The following is a 12,760-nucleotide window of genomic DNA, read 5'->3' as shown; positions in this document are numbered from 1 at the left end:
TTTTGAAAAATTTTAATGGATTTCATTATTCCATTTTATAGACACATATTATGCACTTCAATCTTGTTCACATACCTCTCATTACTCCTGTTCTACTAGTGTACTCCAAAAGCAAAGTTCTGAATCTTTCTCGTAAGATTAAAAAACAACCCAACTATTTTGTAAAGGCATATTGAATTAAGTATGTTGTATTAGATAGTGTAAGGAAATGTTCATTTATATGATTTGTTTTGGAATTTCTGAACCTCTTGGAAAAATGAGTGCCCAGAAGAACTAGGAATGTGTAAAACTATAATTGAAACTCAGACAATGCTAGAAGAAAAGTAATGCTCCTGTGAGAACAGGGGTAGAGGGAAATGAGTAGAGTTAACAGATTCCCATTCACATCTGTGGAGGAAGTGGAATGGAGATTTCTTCCACTGACTCTAGGAGTCTTTATTTTCGTGACAAATCTGCTAGTTGCTTGATTTTAAATTCTGTCATTCTTCCTCACTACCAAATCCAAATGTGTTTGAGTTAGAACAAAATAAGTACACTCTGAAGGTACAACAGACATCTACTCCTCCAACACACGCACACACAATTTCTATCTCTTTCCTAGATAGGATTGTCTTCCATAGAGCATGCAGAAGGTGCACATGGAACTGCACATGGAACATCATTATTGGATGGCATGCTGCTTTCATGATGTAGTACCTCTCCACTTCTCTGATCTCTATATGTATCTGTCCACCTACCCAGCATGCCATTATTCTAGCAGTCACATCAGTTTTATGTGCTCCGGGGGCACACTACTCTGTCTGCTCCTCATTCTGGCATCTTTGCCCACTAGTTTCCTTATCTGGCCAGAAGACCCCTCGCTTATTCCAAATGACTAAATGTATGTCATTCAGGTATGGTTGTAAATTTCTTCAGTTTTAAGTCTTTTTCAGGTATATAGCATTTGGGTCTATGTTTTCAATGTCCCCTTATCTTAACAACAAAAAATGGACCTTTATGTCTGTTCCTGTCATGTCCCAGCAGAGAAAATTTTCTGTCGGGAACAGCTAATTTTAAGTGAACAATGCTTCTCCTGTTTCTAGAAAAATTCTATAACATTGGTGACATGGAGACTTTATTTTTGGGAGTTTGTAATTATTAATCATCCAAATATGAACAAGATCATTACCATGGACACATAAGGGCTTTCTTTCAATGACATATATGCACTAGAAAAATGACAATTAAATTAAGGTGAATATAAGACAGAAAACTAGAAGTAAATTTTTATATTATGACTGAGTTTCATAAAGAGAAAATAGTAATGTATGATAGTGGGAGTAGAAGAGCATAAGTCTTTGGTGAGAAAGTCAGAAGTCTCTGGTTTCTTTATTAGAAATTATATTAAATTACATTACATTAAATTTCTCTGATAGTGGACCACAACATAATACAGGTTCTACAACAGCAGTTCATTATAGCATTTTTTGTCTACAAATTCAGTGGTGTTCCTTTAGGGACTTGGTAAAAGATTGTTGAATACAAGTTTGGCATGTGCTAGATAGTGAATATTGAGCAGTGAAGAGGAATTCTTCCTGATACACATTTTAACAATTAATTATACCCACCAGTGGAAAATAATTTCTAAATTGCAGTAGATGTGATTGTTTTCTGCAACAAATGAACAAGCATAATTTATACTGTGTGTACCACTTGGCAATAGCTGGGAGAGTTAATTGAGTCTGGTGACGGGAATAAGGGAAACATGACAGAGCTGATAAAACTGGACACTCTCCAAGGCTCTCATTAATCACGTGACTAATCTGAAAATGAATGCATCATGTAAATTAGGGGTGAAAGAGCCTTTCTGGTTTGGAGAGATACCAGCATATGAAATTGTGTGTGTTCTCAAGACTGCATCAGGCAGTGGCATGGGATGTGTCAATGTCATGCTTTAATTGGAATACGGCTGTGGGTGGGACATGCTTGAGAATTAAACATAAATTTCCATATGATTTAGCCTGGTTAAAATGGTATCCGGTGATGCAGAAAAACACTTCTGAAACTGACTTCAATAAAACCAGGAACGTATTCAAGCTATTCCAAGAAATGGAAATAGACTGAAAATACTGGCATTGTAATTTCTCTAAATTCCACTAGAAACCAACTTGGCATAACACTCCTCTTTTCTGACTCCAGTTATATTGAAATTAGAAGCATTTATGTCTGGTAAAGAAGTCTTCACCTTTCTAATCCTGAAAATAAGGGATGATAATATTTTTTAAATGTCTGATTACCAACTCCATTCATTTTCATTCAGATTACCTCAATGAAACATGTAGCAAACACTTAATTGTATTTATTTTCCTTCTTTAAAAACTGTATTACATTGAAAGTTAAAATATTTATGATTTTTGTATTCAACTAAAGTTTTTCCAGCATTGATATATGGAATTGAACTATCTTAGGTTATATTAGGTTAATAAGTGATGGGTTCTTCACTAGCATTGACCTTGATTGGTTGGTTCCTACATCATATTTAAGATGGAATGCAAATACTTATATTGTTTCTATGTAGAGATCATCTGGGGTAGTAGAATTCTCCACATTTTCTATTTACTATGTAGTAATATGTTTTGCTTTTTCAAGTTTTTAAGTTAAATGTATTAATTGATCCACCATGTTTAACAAGGCAAACATACATGTCTTTATTTTTGACCAATTATAAAATGAGCTGCCCAGAGTATGGGTGGCTTCAGTGTATACAACTAGAAAAGATCATCTGAATCCTTTGCTTTATGTACACATATAAAATGTGTCAATATTCTGCTCAGATAACTCATCATATTTTAGCATAGGAGTAAAACTATACTAAAAACTTTGGAAAACTTTTGACTCAAACTAAAAGAAATTGATAGGAATTATCTAAATTATTTCTCATGTAAATATGAGGTGTGTACGGAAGCTTATTATTAAAGGGTAAAAAGAAGTTTCACTCATAATCAAATGCATGGTCCCAAGGTAATCTATTTACTGCAGCTCATTTTATAAAGTGTTTTAGTGGTGTTATTGAAGATAACCTAAAACAATGAATGTATATCTTTGGCTTACTAAAAGATATAATCACTACCCAGAAACAAGATGAAGATTCTTTGTTACCTTAGAAGCTCTCTTTTTGCCAATTTTGATTTAAAAAAAAAAAAAACAATTGTCTTCTATCAAAGTGTATTGCTTAAAAGTCCCTGCTTTGGGTCTGGGAATGTGGCTTAGCAGTAGAATACTTGCCTAGCATGCACAAAGCCTTAAGTTCAATTCCTCAGCACCAAATAAAACAGAAAAAGCCAGAAGTGGTGCTGTGGCTCAATAAGTAAAGTGCTAGCCACATGCAAAAATAAGCCAGGGACAGTGCCCAGGCCCTGAGTCCCAAGCCTGATGACTGGCCAAAAAAAAAAAAAAAAAAAAAAAAAAGGAAGGTTCATGCTTTGGCCTGGGGTTTGGCTCTTGTTAAGGAAAACAGAAACTCCTTTAAACAAGAAATGTACTGCTTGCCTTACATATGAAACTATAACCCCTCAGTAATTCACTTTAATAATAAAGAATAAAAAAGAAAGGATTTGTAAAATGTAAGGTTTTGCCTTAAATGGGTTTCATTTAAAAATGAAATTATGACATTCCTCTATTTCTGCTATTCAACAAATAGTGGAAGATGTGGGTGTATTTTGAGATTACTTGTGAACTCTTCATCTTTTTTTTCAAGATCACCTCATGTAAATATATTTTCCTGTATTCAAACTATCCAATCTTGAGCAGATTATGAACCTTAGCTCAACTAGTCTGAGCAGAGGGGCAGGTTCTGATGCATTATGAATAAATATCAGAGCAGACTTCCTGCTCCATTTGCTTGCTTGCCATATTTTTGGCTAATCGAGCACCCTTCTGCATAGAAGGAAATTTTGCCTTGCTAAGACAAATGATTATTTTCCTGTTTACAGTTGTGGCTCCTGCATTTCTTAGAAAGCATATTTATAACACCTTGATACCTGTTACAAGATTCCTAATATCACCTAGTGTCTTCCTTGGATCATCCAATTTCTATATCTCTCTAACTATATATCTCTTTATCTATCTCTGTCTCTATCTATCTAAAATCTACCTTCTGTCTCTCCATATAAATAATATATATATATTTTTTTTATTCCACCTTCCATATACACACAAAATCCACCTTCCATATATATGCATAATTCACCTTCCATATATATGTATATACACACACGTATATATATGTGTGTATATACATATACACATATTTATGTGTGTATATACATATATACATATTTATGTGTGTATATACATGGAAGGTGGATAATATATTTGTGCATTATGTTTACATCTACTTGTGTATAAGTACATATCTATACATATGTAAGGTATATATCAAATAGAAAAATATATACATTATTTCACTATATTGCTTAGTTTTGTACTCTATCTCTGATAGATACTTTAAGGAAAACTTTACACATAAATTTGTGTACAAATTTGTAATTGTTTAACAACCTGTTGAATATACACACACACACACACGGTACTGTGAGAGGACAACTTCAAATGTAATCTCATATCTTGGAAGCAAAAACACATAACATTGGTTTGATTCCCTAGCATAGTTAACATTCGTCAAGGGGTGAAAATGGTGAATGACTTTTCTACTAATATTTCTGATTACCTTATTATTTTTTCATGCTTTTAATAAAGCAATATAGTCTATCAGAAGCTAATTTTAGTCTGTGATTTGGTTTATACAGGAATTTCAGGACTCTATATCACTATTAATTTTTGAAAGAATGAGTTGATTTTGTAATACTCTTCAAAAAAAGATTTGTCCTATTTTTCTATCATTATGAATTTATTAAGTTAATCATAAGCTACATATTTCGTTGTAGGCTGTTGTAACTCATGATTCTTTTTTTTATTTCTGAATACAAGTTTTAGTTAAATGAGGGTTTAAATACATTACAGAACATTAAAACTGGGAGAAACCCAAAAAAAGAGTCTGTTACTTCACATGTCACTGAGCAGCCTTACTTAAGTTGCAAACTCTACAGCTAGCTACACAACAGATAACTCCAGTCTGATGTTTGTTCCCTTGTCAAAAGTTTAACTGTTATTAGACTGGTTTTGTATCTTTTTTGGGGGGACACCCCCTATCTAGGCTATGTCTGGTCAACCTAAGCCTCCCCTAGTGGCACAGCTGCTGTTGCTTGCTGATTTACCCCATTCTCTCGGGATTACCATAGGTTGTTCAAAATAATGACATTCTTTTAGGGCAGGGAAGCTGCAGAGGGAGCTTCTGGCCAGACATAGCAGCCTGTGATCCAGGGACTCTGGGATTAACTGAAACTACACATCATTGCTTTGTTGTAGGCTGCACACTGCCAGGCGCCTATTGCTTGACCTCGGTTTAAATGAGGAACTTCAAGACTAGACAGCATGGTTCTTTTCAGTTTATTGCATGGAGTTACACTAGTCCAAGTTAAAAGCAGACCCCAAATAGTTACATTATACAAACTGTGAGGTGTTTAAACTTGTGACAAGGGACAGGAGGGAAATTCTACTCATTGCAAGGAAATCCTCACTTAAGCTTCAATGAGCCACAAGCACTTAAAACCCATCAACCTTAAGCTGATCGTCCTTAGCCTGTCCAATCTCTCCCAGGACCTGGCATATGTTCTTGCACTGGTCACCTTGTAGCTGAATTACTTCCCCATATTCTGGATGCTCAATTACAGTACCATTGCAGGCAAATTTCCTCTTGAACGCCTTCACTAGTTTTTTGTTGTTATTTTTTTAATCTTAATCATCAGCGATCCCTTGGACAGTAATAAGGGCCTTCCTCCCGTTTCTCTGTTGAATTCTTACATGGATATAATCCTCAGTGCCAATAGCAAGCAGGTCATCACCCTTACTTGCATCAGCAAAGGGGTCGAAAGAGTGGAAGTTCTGGATATCGGACATCCTATAGGATTCCTTTTCCTCGGTGGAAAAGCCCTGCAGGAGGCGGCTGCGGGAGAAGGCACGGGATTTGGGGGGGAACAGAGCATCAGGAAGCAAAGGGGCTCAAGCGGGAGGCAGTTGGGTCCTTGGCGGGGTCTCAGTGACTGGGTCCTCACTCATGATTCTTTTAGGAACTATCATGTGCCAGTTTCAGTCTGGCCAAATGGATTATGAGGTCTTTCAATATAAATTTAGTAGACATTGATCACTTTATTCTTATCTGATATGATGGTATGTGCCGAGCTTGTGACTACTACAGAACTTGACTCAATCGTTTATTTAAGAGATCTTTTTAAACAAATTGACAGTTGTAAGCAGTGCTATTGGCTTATCGTTTTTATCAACTATTCCTCACAGAATAAGGTTGTAGATATATTTGCTACAAATTTAAAAAATAAAATATTTCACATACTTGCTCCTTTTATTCATGTTTCCGTGCGTGCGCGCGAGAGAGACAGAGACAGAGACAGAGACAGAGAGACAGAGAGGAGAGAGATGTATCGAATTTCTATTCCTACTCAACTCAGCTAATCCTAACTCTGCTTTCTGACTTCAGTAGTTTCAGAACCAAAATATGCAAAATAATATAAAATATGCAAAAATAATTTAAAATATATATAACATATATAAAATATATATAACAAAACTTACCTGAATTAAAATTTCCCCCAATACATCACTCAGTTTGAGACATACTCACATTTATAAAGTAGGTGCTCTTACAGAAATGACTATATGAAGAAATAAAGCCTTGTAGTTTGTAAGGGCTCATAGCTAAGAAATGTTAGAATGTATGCATGCAACCATTCTAGATTTGGGCACCATGGCTTTTCTTCGGCTTTGAACCCTGTGGTGGTTTGACTCACATTCTGTCTGCCAGGAAACTTGTTCAATGAGGTTCAGATGTGTATATATGGTCAAAAAATCCTCCAGGAGCCTGCAGATCCAGCAATCTAATAGTTAATAACCAACATAAATAATTACAATGAAACATGCAATGTGAAATGCCATATGAAAGAAGGACAATCAGTGAGTCAGAGTACAAAGGTCAGTTATTCTATTTCAAATTTGGGGAGGAAGTACTTTCTCTGAGTATGCGTATAAAGCAAAGATGATAGAAGGTCATTTATTCCAGAAAGATATGTCTGGGAGCAAAGCCCAGGCTCAGCACAATGGACTAATTGTACTTCCCAGAAAGCACAGGGCACACTGGAGAAATACTCCCAATAAATTTAAAAGTGCTTACTGGGAAGTCTTGTTTTGTGACTCATACTAAGAATTACTTTTACAAGCATAATAGACTTTCTTGAAATAATTTCAAATACCCTAATATATTGCAAGACACATATCGTGGCCTGTGGCTACATTAAACCTCTATAACTACACATCAGAACATTCTAAGCACACTCTGAATAGAGCAAAGGACACTGAGTTTCTAGACAGTAATCTCTCTGTTATGCACATTGACCAACACCTTTGCAATGATAGTAAGAAATTCTTTCATAATAGAATAATTTTTACCACAGACCTCATTTGCTAAGATACCCTTCCCTTAAGAAAGTTTACCCAAGGCCTAACGTATGAAACTGTAACCTCTTTGTACATCACTTTGACAATAAATAAGAAAAAATATTTTCACATTCATCACCAAAAAAGAAAGATTTATAAGCAGTCATATGAAATGACACATGGCATTTCAAGAAGAACTCTAACTCCTAGAGACCAACTGTATTTCTTTATTTCTTTATACCTTCACTTCATCTTTAACACCAGCAATTTAACATCTTTTTAGACTTGCTTTCTTAGCCATGTCTTTCTCATATTTTTCTCCTTCATCCTCAATTTTAATAGCTCTAATAATTAAACTGTACACACCTGGATAATCATGGATAATCTCTATTTTCTGAAGTCAGCTGACTAGGACCTAAAACCTGTCTGCATCTTCAATTATCCTGGCAATATAACACAATATATTTATAGATTCTGAGGATTAAGATTTAAATCTTTTGGAGGACCAGATCATATTATTAGGCCTATGGCAGATGAAAAAATACTCACATTTCCTCTAAGTCAAGAAATAAAAGAGCTCAGAATACTCGTTGCCAGTGGCTCACTAATACAATAACTCCTACAAGGGCACATGGAGGAGGGTGCGACTGATTTATTCTATCATCAGAACCTTAAAGAGACAAACTGGACAGATAGTGACAAATATATCACTATTATTTGGATATAATAAATATTTTTAATATTATTCAAGGCGCCTTTGGATCATTTCTGGTCCCCAAGATTCCCAAATATTCATCTGCCTATTTGTATTTACAGATAGGAACTCTTAATGAAAGAGTTGAATTTTTTATTTTGTTACCTATGCGAGATAAAACGTGAGCTTTTTGAAAATATTCAATGCTATATTAAATGATAAGTAATTCTTTACAAAATCCTTTAAGAGTATAATTAGAAGATATTATATAACGGGAAGATAAGGAAAATAAATTTAAAAGAAATGAAATTAACCTTTTATGTCTCCTGATGAAATACCACTGACAGTATTAAAAATGCCACTTATTTAATTTTTAGTCTCAAATACCCTTATAATCATCTTTTCTATCTCAAATCAATTTTTGCTATTCCTCTGTAATAAGATGGGATCTTAAGAGTTATGTAATCTGACCATTTATCTGTGCATGATCCTTCCTTACTGCCTATCCAGGGCTCATATTTGTATCCATATTCATCCAAGAAAAACGATTGTATTTTTGGTAGTCTTTTTTTGTTTTGTTTTGTTTTTTGCCAGTCCTGGGCCTTGGACTCAGGGCCTGAGCACTGTCCCTGGCTTGTTTTTGCTCAAGGATAGCACTCTGCCACTTGAGCCACAGTGCCACTTCTGGCCGTTTTCTGTATATGTGGAGCTGGGGAATTGAACCCAGGGCCTCATGTATATGAAGCAAGCTCTCTTGCCACTAGGCCATATCTCTAGCCCCCTTTTTGGCAGTCTTTTGCCTCTATTGAACTGAACAATTATTTATTGCAGTTTTACAAAGACTTTGATGGTTTTGTTGTTTTTACCTTTCTTCTGCCATATTAGAGCCATGGGTCAAACAAACAAAAATGCCAGCCCCCCCATCACCAATTTAACTTTTGTCTATATAGAAGTCTTTAAAGTTTTTGGAGACATTGCATATTCATCATATGACATTTTCTTGAATAAACCTTCTTGTTCAATAAAGTCTCTTGTGGCCAATATGTAACTCCTATCTCCCTGTATACATCACAGTTTAATACGTAACTTAGAACTTCTATACAATGAATGGAGTACTTCACCTAAAGCCAGGCAGGGAGAGAATTCCATGACTTTGCCACTGTTGTAAATAAACACATGGACACATCTTCACTATTTGGTTCAAATTCCAATAGTCCAAGAAAATTTAACTGTTTTTTTGTGACTATTAAGCTTCACTGACTCATGTATTCATTTCAGGAAAATATCATCCCATTTTTTATCACAAATGTTTTCTTGGGTCCCAATTTTCTTAAGCTATCCATAGCTATTTATGGAAGAAAAGGCAAAACACTTAGAAGATTGTTTTCATCATCTCCCATTGAGTGTTACCCCATTGCAATCTACTGTTCAACATATATAAGAAACCTCTTGCAAATCAAACAGTATTTCTACTAATTGTTACACTTTTCGGTTTTGAACCATCTTCCACTATGGATTTGTTTCTAGACCTTCTGTAACATTGCTAACATAAATTGACACATGCATAGTAGAGCAAATGTAAGAGAACAATATAATCAACTACACAACTTTCTATATACTAAGAATAATATAAGATTTAAATTGTGGACAGCATAATTCAATCATCTGTTTATCTCTCCAATCATCTTCCCATGAGGTGCTACTTCTCTCTTTTTTTTTTTTTTTTTTTTTTTGGCCAGTCCTGGGCCTTGGACTCAGGGCCTGAGCACTGTCCCTGGCTTCTTTTTTGCTCAAGGCTAGCACTCTGCCACTTGAGCCACAGCGCCACTTCTGGCCGTTTTCTGTATATGTGGTGCTGGGGAATCGAACCTAGGGCCTTGTGTATCCGAGGCAGGCACTCTTGCCACTAGGCTATATCCCCAGCCCATACTTCTCTTTTATTAACCATGATTACAAGTTAAACACTGATCTGAAGATCACTGATGATTCAAAATACCATCCAAATTTTTCCTAGATTCTAACACCATTAGTACAGAGGAATGTTTCACTCCATGCAAGTAGCCGTATACTCCCCTCAAATTTAATTAGGTATCATAGAATTTCATTCCATCTTTACTAACTTTTGTTCTCTATCTTGTGAGTCTCAAGGCAATTCTCTCAAAAGAGAAAATAAATCAAGGAAGTGTAGCCGTTTTCTATTTGTCACTGTTAAATTTCTCCTCCTCTCATCATCTTCGTTCTGAAGGTATTGTCTTCTGTTTCTTCTGTGAATTTTATCGTTTTTTAACTTTGAGAAAGTCAGAATTAAATTTTTCAGTGCTCTTGTAAGACAGCATTTTTAACCAGTTTCTATGGTCAAATCACAGTAGAATTATCCAGGAAAGCTTTTCTTACTCTCTTATTTTGTCAAGTTATAAACATTTATGGAAGCTATTCAGTGAAAACATTCTTTTATTGTCCAATGAATATTTGCATACTTTGTCTAGTTGTAGGTGTATGGAACATGAACACTGGGACATAAGACACTCTTCCATAACAAAGTCCTTTCCTCTTCTCATCGCCAGATGTAGTTTTCTTTGCTTAAAATAATGGGAACTTCTGAAGTTATATTCTATGCAAGTTCCATAGTCATGAATGTTAGCATTTAAAAAATAATGCATAAAACTACACTCATTAATATGAATTAATCCAGGAAATAGGAATATTATTTTATTATTGTTCATTAAAATTTAGCAAATAATATCAAAGTTGTCTTTCTATAAAGCTATAAATTCTTTCTGAAGAGTTGGTTATAGTATAGGGAAAAGAAGAAGCAGGCATTTACTTCATTCTTTAGTCATCAAGGCCTTTTCAACTGTCAAAAAGCTAAATTTAATGTATGATACAGTTGGGTCTCATATTCAGGTTTCCAGAATCCCTCAAATCAATCTATTTCTATGTGAATACTTAACCTGTAAAAAGTAACAAAAAATCTTCTTGCTCTTACCCAAATTGTAATGTTGAATTTGAATTTCTGGAACTGGGTTGTGGATTTGGAAAAATAAATTTCTTGGTGATTTTAACATGCAAGCATAGTCCAACATCACTGAAACAGAGCAATAAAACATACAGATGACACCAAGACCATAATACTCTATGTCAAAAGAACTTAAGCACCGAGATAGCAACCAAAATTCAGTTAGTGGGTACCAAGTGCTAGGAATAATGGTCATGTGCAGAGGGACTGGGCTGAGATTTCTGTAGAATGGATATGTTAAAGCTTATAAGCTAGAACTTCCAGTCTGTAATGCTGTTCACAATTAACACCACTTCATACTTGTGGAAAAGAAATTTCACATAGCCTATAAGAAAAACAATTAAGCATATAAGAGTTTTTCAAGGTAACAGAGAGGGTGTTAGATTATTGCTACATGGAACTCTACCTAAGAAGATTTAGGAACCAGTAACAAGTTTCCATTGTTTTTCACTGAAATGTTCTTTGTTGCTGTTATCGGATAGCCAATGCTTATTTCCCAAGAGTTGGTGAGAAGGTCCAAATTTTGAATTATGCAAAGTATATTTCTGTATTTACTATTTGTTATTATTTTAGGTTATCTTTATTTAATTTATGCATATATAAAATTTGATGATACTATATCTGTTCGCATTATGAACAAAATCTGCCACCGACTAAAATAATTTAGAAATACTTGCATGAAATCTATGATTAAACATATTAGACACAAGATTAATGGCATCACCTGTGTTTCTGCAGCATGAATATATGGAGAAAATGCACTTTTACTAGAAATAAAACCTCTAGGTCAACACTCATATCCATCCATCCTTCCTTCCTTCCTTCCTTCTTTCCTTCCTTCCTTCCTTCCTTCCTTCCTTCCTTCCTTCCTTCCTTCCTTCCTTCCTGTTCTTCTTTCATTTTTTTCAAAATGTAGTTCTAACATTAAGAAGGAAAAGAGGGTACAGAGCATAAGCACATCTGTGAGTATCAGCTGACAGCACCTAACCAAATGCATACAGTATGCATCAACTATGCAGCCTCTAGGCTTGGCAGATATCTACACTTTTTTGCTTCAGAAGGGAGCATGATCATGAAGAGTGAATAATGCACTACGGAAATCAATTAGCGGCAGTGTGCCCTTGCCTCTGATCCAGTACATAGCTCAGAAACACCAGGATGTCCCCAATGAGTGGCAGAAAGGTAGAGAGACCAGATGTTTAAAGGTGACTCACAGACTATAAATGAGAACTGCTGCTGAGGGAAAGAGCAAAAGAACAGCAAACACTACATGGAGGAGAAGTGTAAAGTAGGAGGAGAGAAGCAGAGATGAATATGGGATAAATACTTTTGAAAGGGATGACAGTTTGTTCTGTAGCCAAGCTTCAATTCCTTTAAAGTGATTTTAATGATCAGTTCTCCAGGATGATTTCAGGACCTAGTATTGCAAAGAACTTAGTCATCTCTTGTCTACTTAACCTCCAGTGGATTTACAGTGAGTTTTGATTGTGCCTATCCTGAAGCTG

General features: G+C 35.2%; 1 protein-coding gene and 1 pseudogene across 1 annotated transcript in view; one reads left to right on the top strand and one right to left on the bottom strand.

Annotated features, from left to right (window-relative positions):
• The window catches only part of Rit2 (Ras like without CAAX 2), a 298,683-nt gene that overhangs the window by 93,487 nt on the left and 192,436 nt on the right, over positions 1-12,760 (top strand). The window lies entirely within an intron of this gene.
• On the bottom strand, positions 5,559-5,997 carry LOC125363994 (annotated as a pseudogene).

The sequence above is a fragment of the Perognathus longimembris genome, chromosome 15 (assembly GCF_023159225.1).
Source record: "Perognathus longimembris pacificus isolate PPM17 chromosome 15, ASM2315922v1, whole genome shotgun sequence".
NCBI classification, from domain to species: Eukaryota; Metazoa; Chordata; class Mammalia; order Rodentia; family Heteromyidae; genus Perognathus; species Perognathus longimembris.
This window is presented reverse-complemented; position numbering and strand designations above follow the sequence as displayed.